This window comes from Ptiloglossa arizonensis, chromosome 10 (genome assembly GCF_051014685.1).
Source record: "Ptiloglossa arizonensis isolate GNS036 chromosome 10, iyPtiAriz1_principal, whole genome shotgun sequence".
NCBI lineage: Eukaryota > Metazoa > Arthropoda > Insecta > Hymenoptera > Colletidae > Ptiloglossa > Ptiloglossa arizonensis.
In genome coordinates, this window is record NC_135057.1 from 4115387 (window position 1) to 4124291 (window position 8905).

Sequence of the window (8905 nt, forward strand, 5' to 3'; positions counted from 1 at the left end):
TTAATGTTCGTAAACATTTTAATAGCATTACTGTTCTTAGAAACCCTATACAATGATAATATCACCATTGAACATCTCTTAATATTTAACGAATTAAGAATTAACGAAAAAAAGAGTGTAAAAACGTGCATAAGTTAAATAAAACTTACAGTCGTTTGCGATAAACGAATCATAATGTTCATGAATATTTAAATAGCATTACTGTTCTTAGGAACCCTGTACAATAATAAGATCGCCATTGAACATCTCTTAATATTTAACGAATTAAGAATTAACGAAAAAAAGAGTGTAAAAACGTACATAAGTTAAATAAAACTTACAGTCGTTTGCGATAAACGAATCATAATGTTCATGAATATTTCAATAGCATTACTGTTCTTAGGAACCCTATACAATAATAAGATCGCCATTGAACATCTCTTAATATTTAACGAATTAAGAATTAACGGAAAAAAGAGTGTAAAAACTTACTTAAGAACAAAGACAGTATGTCCGACAAAATATGTCTGACAAATTTTTCATTATTTAATTTAACTGATCGTGATTGCCTCTTCTTTAGCAAGAAAAACGTTCATTTTTTATCAGACATTAGTACTATTGTCCATCTTTGTTACGTTATTATCTTTGAAATGTCCGTACACTGTTTTCTCATTAGTTGTTTAATTGGTAAAAAATGAAACGTTTTTAAAAAAATAATCCGTGCTTGTTAAAACTATTTTTACGATTATTGTATTTGGAAACACGACAAACAATGTATACTATTTGTTATCCAATATTTCTATTTTTCTTACTACAATCTGATAAAATGTTAACATTTCCGCCCATGAAAAAAAGTAGTCTAACAACCAGTGTGTTAATGTATAAGAAATCCGACTAAAATTTGAACCAATTAAAAAATTACAATTTTGTATTCATTCCAAGGTTAAATGAAAACTAGAATTTGTATTATAGAAAATAATATTTCATACCGAACAAATAAAAATAATGTTCCGGTTCGATCGAATAAACATTGCGAGTACGTTAGTTTCATTCGTCGTTTATTATTCGAAAAGAATGTTGCCCATTTCAGGATGCGAACAATGCACGTATCCAACATTATGAAACAGAATTCGGTAAAGCGCACGAGCGTCTTTCGACAGACTCGACTGTAAATACGACATCAACGCCCACACGATCTTGCATTGTAATTAATTGTTACTACGCGCCGCGCAATGGCGTTTGATCTTTTCTGTGGCGCGTTCACGCGAATACTGCAGCGTCGATACGATTGTTCACCTCCATAAGCCGAATTCATTGTTACCGTTGTGTCGTTCATAACAGTAAATTGTCTGTACATCGTGCCAAGCTCTGATTCATCTATCGAGGTTGATTAAGGTACCTGTTGTTGTGTAAACAGTACGAGCGAGTATCGAGTAAATCGTTTGCATCTCGAGCTATTTCATACCTTACGTTTTCATTAAATACTGTTTGAATTCTAGGTCGGACAATATAGTTTGCAATTTATCTCCAGAGTATGTCGCTGATTTAACTTATATCTATCACAGTGTGACTCTTACGTTGAATAGAATCGAAAACAATGCTTGGGTTATCTAATAATTGTATACATTGTCTATTTGCGTCGATCGTGTATGCTGAATTGTATTAAAAATAATCGAAGTTTTATTTCGAATTCAACGAATGTAGAATTTCGTTTTCAACATGATTTTTTACTCCTTCGTTATTTTATGTTCGATAACATTGGCAATGTTATCACTAACATATTAATTATATAAATATATGGTACATCAGAAATTTGTTATATTAGAATTGATCCGAAAATAAGAGAATTTATTATATTTATAATAGACATTTATCCTCACGGCAATTATAATAATCGTTTGTACTAATTATCATTGTATTAGGTGCACGAAGGTGACAACAGTAATTAATTGAATTGGTTAAATCGGTGTTGGAATTATTCGGATCCGAATCGTGTGAACACTGTAAGCTCGAATAATTATGAAAAGTTCTCAATTGAATTTACATTTATTGTATATGCTTGAAAAATGTAAAAGGCTCTTAAAGGATTTGTCTAGTTACAAGGTAATGTTGTTCGATAAAGTAAATTTGAAATCATCGTGTTGAATTATTTTTTCTAGAAAGAAATCCTAAAATTGTTCAACTTTTAAGGTCGACAACTAAACAGAGAGCGTTCAAGTGACGATCACGCCACGCTCACGTTTAGGAAACGTGTGCACTAGCATGCTCAACTGTTTAGCAAGGAAACCGCATATATACAATCAGAACCTGTTAGTTCAGTTCATTCCTATATCTTTGTTTAGTATTTAAAATGACAGTCACGTTCAGCAATATTGTTCTCGTAAATATTTAGCAGTAATAGCGCATTTGCGGTGGAAACGAAGAAAAATAATACAATTATCGAATAAGGGTGCATTATTCTTCTTGGACGAAAAAAAGGGGGATGCTTTCATTCTTTTCTTGAAAGTAATTCACGGGAAATGAAAATTCGATCAGTACTTTTAGATGACAGAAAATAAATTATAGTTCTTTAACAAACTAAAAGGAAATTAAATAAACAGAGACGAAATTCCTTTCAATGAAAAAAATATGGTTCAAGTATACAATGAATAAAAATTCGTTTAATTTTTTTGTTCATTTAAGAGAAAAAAGGAAAAGTTTATTTAATTTTCTTATGTAAAATGTAATTTTGTTCAAGATTTGTTTAAAACGCTTTTTAATATTTTTGACAATAACGAATATATAACAAAAAAATCAAAAAACTGCAGAGACTAACCATTATTTTCTATAGTGCGATTTTACTCAAAATTGAATCGTATTTCGAGAGAAGAATATAAAACTTAACACGTTCTTTGCCTGTGTTTTTTCTATTGTAAATTGTCATTTTTTCATTGTACCTGCTGACTTCAGTTTTATTATAGAATAGCAGTCATACGCGACACACGACGTAATATTTCAGATCCATGAAGCAAGCAGCTAATATTTTCCATTGCTTAAATTTTCTTACCTGCTTCAAAAAATTACTTTTAAATTATTAGTTAGACTATCAATTGCAAATAGGTACATAAAACATAACGAAATGCAAAAAATAGAAAAGGCAGGTTAATTATTTTTAAAATTAAAAAGAAAATAATTCAAGGACTCTTATGTAACCATGTGCATCGATATGCACATCGGACGAAGTTTGTAAAAACTAGCAATCAACACTTTCTGCCAAAAATATCCTGAAATGCAGGGAACAAATTGCACAGAAAGCAGTGTCACGATTGCTATGAAAATTTGAAAACGCACGATGAAAACGCACGTAACGAAACGAAACAAGTTCACCAAGAGTGTTCAATTTGCGGAGAACCATACTGCTAAAAAAAAAAAAGAGGAAAGAAATAATTTATCTTATTTCTGATATACCGTTTTAAACAGTTTATAACAAATAAATATAGTTACTTTTTCCATCGTATCAGTTTCAATCAACACGTGTCTTAAATGAAACCAATTCAAACACAAACTGTACGCGTGCATCAAACACGATGCATAGATATAAAAGGAACAAATTCTGCGTGTTGCATACGATGCACGGGGCGTGGCAGAACTGATCACTGTACATCAGATACGATGCACAGGACAGTGAACGTGTTGAATATAAAGTTTTATTGAAATCGAAAAGTTGTGTTCACAGACGTACACACGTATACGAGTAAAAAATTCTCTTCTTTAATAATACGTGATCAAGGGATCTTAAAACGTATATTGATATAAACAAAAATTTCAAAATTTTTCTCGATTGCATTTTTCTTTCTCATGGATCAAATGGTAAAAATTGGTTTTACGAGGCCACTACATCAAAAGAAAATTACATATTATAAATTTTGATCGTTCTTATTATATTTCTTACTCGCAGGCGCTTACGCTCAACGACGCTCTAAGATCATTTTCAAAGATTGCGCACGGTCAGTGAGCATAGCGGAGGGGAGTGTCTCCTCTGGAATGATCTCTCACGTCTGAAATAATGTTCTAATCTTTCTTATCGAGCATGTGTGTTGTTTGAGCGCCACGTTCACCGACCACTAATTGAGCTTAAAAGTGAAATTCGTATCTTCGTTTAAATTAAGCCGCTATTGCTTTTAATTCCAATATGGCGTCACGATGAACTTTAAGTTCCACTCGAATTCCGTACTGTTTATTTTCTACGCAGAAGAGAAGGATTTCTCACTCAACAGACAAACGAAATCTCGTAGTGCCTCACGTGTCACTCTTTCAATCGAATCGAAGAGTGTCAATGCGATTTCCACGGGTGTCGTAATAAGCTACCGATAACCAATCTTCAGAAGGATACTATGTATCTACCATGTCGAGCAGATTAATTGCACTGATTACAAGGGGATAGTCATTGAGGCGTGGAATCTTACGCGTGCTGTAGCGTATGGATTAGTCACGACACTTTACTTGTTTGTCATGTGTTTCTGAGCAAGCGAACGCTACTTTAACAGTGTAAATATACGTTGAGAGAACAGGTTCGGAGGGAAACGTTAATTTAACGTCTTCTATTTTTTAATTAATACTCATAAATATTTCTTTCGTTCTTTCTCTTGCGCAATTGATACACTAATTTATGATACATCGAACCTCGATTATCCATGGTTTTATAACCTTAAACGTTTGACTGTCAGGTAGCGAGATTGCACTTCTTCTGCTTCCCTGTAGAGGTTAAGTCTTGAGAAAACTTACTTGACTTCTTCTTATGCGATAATAACAGATGAAAATGAAATAAAGTCAGTAAAGGTCACAATAACGCAAGTTTTAAATAATAAGCTTGACAAAATCATTAAATAAGTAATAAATTAAAACAAATCGTACATTTTTTTACTACCTTTATCTAACTTTTTTGTGGCAGTTTCAACCTCGTAATTTTTGTAGTGAATAATTTATCTTCACTTTGTTGATACAAATATCTAGTTAACAAAACCAATATAATAAATTCTTAAAACGACCTCTGGACTCGAACAAATTTATTTTACTTTTTGAGTTTGAATCAATATACAAGTAGGAAGATTTCTTTCACAGATCCAATAAGCATTAATTTATAATGAACAGTAGAAAATATTTGTTACAATTTATTGCATCATTAGAAGATATAAATTATTGTTCGTCAGTAATAATCGATTAAAATTTTAGCAAAACCAGTCTTTGATTAATTAGTTCCAGCAAAATTTTTCAACCGAGAAAAGTATTCCCTTGACAATCTCGTTGCTTAAAGAAACAAGGACAATTTAGAGTTTTCATCGTTGCGACAGATGGTAAGGACAGAAATATGAATGACAATTTTTCTTACCTATTATATTATTCAAAGACGAAAAATAATTTTTCTACTTCAGCAAAGAAGTGGTTACCTTTTCTCCAAACCAGTACTAGATCAATTTCTATTTTAATTTATATTGCATAAATCGCAAAAAATTTAATTTTCCTTGGAAATTATTAAGAGTAACACCAATAATAATAATCATACAATTGTCTGTCTTTTATCAATAAAATCTTATATTATATAAGACATAAATAATCTGTATCTGAACTTCATAAAAATAAGTCAGTTTTCATAAAAATGATCAGAGTTGAAGAAATATAGCGACAGAGTTTACACAAATGTTTCACGAAAATTATTATTTCGCTGTAACGGATCGATGTTAAATGTATCGATTATTGCTACGAAAATCGGGTTATATGTTTAAATATCCTCTAATTGCAAAACACTTAAAGCACGGTTCATTTGTCATGAAAGTTCGCGCGAGGCGTTCCTCGAGATCCCCAATTCCTCTTTCAACAACTAAAAAGTCACGTATCGCGTTCCCTTCGCGAAAGGGAATATAGCGCGAAACGCTGAAGGGGCGCAAGAGTTCGTAAAGCGATTATGAGAAAGTTCAGCGCAAATTACATTCCACCGCATCACCTGAGCTTTGCGGTTAATTGCTTGTTTCCGCAGATATTTCAGACGAAATGATGCTGCATAAACGGAATCGCTGGAAGAAACTAGGTAAACTGAAAGCGTTTGTCCTTTCGCATAATTAATCTCCTACTTCTTTTTTTTTTGCGCCGAAGGAAAGACTGTAAATTAAATTGATGTCCTCTTGATTACAATGCAATAAAATGGCACCGGGTAAATAGCTGGAGTAACTTCAACGGTTATAAAAGGAAACAGACGTTTAATGATGAACTTTAAATTGCAAAATAAGGTGTACAGTGTCCTGTACATTGTAGTGTAATATCAAATAAGGATAGTTTCTTGCAAAATAAGTCAAACAAGTGAGATAAAATTCTTTTAAAATAAGTCAAATAAGCGAGATAAAGTCCTTTTAAATCTATAACTCTTATAATATTAATCTTGTAATTTGCGCAAACAATTTCTCAATGACGTATACTATAAGAAGAGAAAAATGGAAATATATTACTAAATACAAATTAATCGAACATCTCAACATCGGTAGAGACTGAAAGTGCGATAAATATAGATAGCACCGATAATGTAGCCTCGATAATGTAGCAATTGCAAAGAAAGATGTACAGAAGTACTTGATAAAAATAATTTCAAAAAAATGGAATCAAGAATATTTACAATCTGAACGTTCAGACTTTCACGATCTGAGAGAGAAAAAATCTTAATTAAGGATAAGGCGTTCTGGATTGGTTCACTTTCATCTAGCAACAAAAACTGAACCACTATACAGTACAAATTGCAATAAAGTACTAAATATCTATGAAACATATAGTAGAAGAATGTTTAGTAGACAAAACGTAGGAGAGAAAGAAAATTATTGAACTATCTTGAAAGATTATTTCATCGACAGAAATATCTAAGGATACTGCTACTCGATGAAATATAATAAACAGTAAAAATTTATTCAGATCAATTAATATAAGAAAATATAAAAAGTTAAATATCATTATACGTAATATATTATAGAATGCAAGTAGATAAATATAAATAAAACTACGTATTTATTAAATTTGTATAATATTAATATCGAATGGTCGATATGCAATTCACAGTGATCGTAAATGGCTTTTAAGTTGATACGACATTAAATAAATACATTTTTTAAAATTTCTCGTTTTCGAAGGACGACTATTATATTTAATACAGTTATACGATAAAATATTTAAAAATATGAATGTCAATAATGCTAAAAATTGTATAAAATTAATATTGTATTAATTATTAAAAATTTGTAACATTAAATTTAAATGATGTTATATGCGACTATTTAGTTATTTGCGTGGTCAACTCCGCAATATGGACAGCACAGGAAGACAACGTGGGTGATATCTATAACATTAATTACTCTCTTGAAGCAAGAACAAGTAGCAATTTAGCGGCGCATAAATTTAGAACCTTGTATAAGCTCGTTACAAATTGAATTAAACTTTTATGTATCAGTTTGAAAGCTTATAGTAACATTTTGAGAAGATTTCATATGTACAATAACATATCAGGTGTATGTACATAAGTCATTTGTATTAATCTATTGTATGAAATCTGTATCAAAATTTTGTTTAAAAACACAGTTGCGACGATGTGATACGTGTTTCTGGTGGTCGATCAGTTTTGTTTTCAATTTCCATTTAACTGTCATATATATGAGTATTTATTGCAATTAATTGTTATTATAAATTGTATAGTAAAATTTAATTTAGAGTTTATGTTTTCTAATGTAATGACATATTATCATTCATTAGTAGATTTAAATACTACTGTTAATCAATATTTTGCAGAGATTTTAATGTTAGTTTGATAAAATTTTAATACGAGTATCTAGTAAGTATTTAATACAAGAATTTTATTGCTATTTGTATTAACTGTTATATTAGTTATAGTATTATTAATCATTTTTTCCTTCTTCTGTAACATAAGTGATGTTTCTATATTCAATTTTTTTTGATCGAAAAATCATTATATGTTCTTTTTATAATAAAATAGATTTTTCTTTTAAATTATAAATTATATTAATTTTATGCTTTAATTCTTTTTATTATTCTACATATTTAAAAAATATTATAAAATCTTGCTAAACCGTAATCTCTTATTTGCGATTTAAATTGATCGATACATTGACTGAAATCGATAATCCCATTGCTGTGATCTCTCCTTATCTCTTTGTAAAATAATACGAAAGAAAGTGGTCTCCTACAAGAATTTCTTTATGAAGAATTCTAGGAATTCACTGGAGAAATACGTTGTGATAAAATATCGAGTTACACTGAAGGTTACACTTCGAGATTGAATCCTTTCAGAGAAGATTCGAGGAGTTGGCAAGTGTTGTGCACTATCAAACTTCAAAGACACCTAAAGATCATTTCAGTATCATTTAAAGGTCACACCGTCTGAAAAACTACAAGAAACATCGCGTTTCGACGAGAAAGGTTCAGGTGACCTTGAACATTTTAAAACCATCGAATATTCCCCGACAAACGAAAACACATTCTGTAAGATCAAACATAGGAAAATTATTTGAGACGATGATTTCCGTGGTAGCTCGTCTCGTAAATCTAAGACTGTTAACGATCGATTAGGATGACTCCGTGACTACAAATCGTATTGAATGGCAACTTGTCCCATCTTCGCTTCGTGGCTGATAACCTGACAACATCGAACGCGTACAAGTGAAAGTGTAACTTCGACGAGGCGATTAAAGCAGGTAATATTGCTTAAATTCCGTGTCTAATTGGTTCTAGCCGATACCACACCTCGCGTTGGGTGACATGAAACGATAGGGGAACTGCTGAAAGTGGTCGTGGGCGGTCGTCGGCTCTAATCCGATGACGCGATTCATCTTCCTGCCACGCTGGAACGCGATGCATGTTCACGTCTCGATTGCATGGTATTACGGTCAGTGTTGAG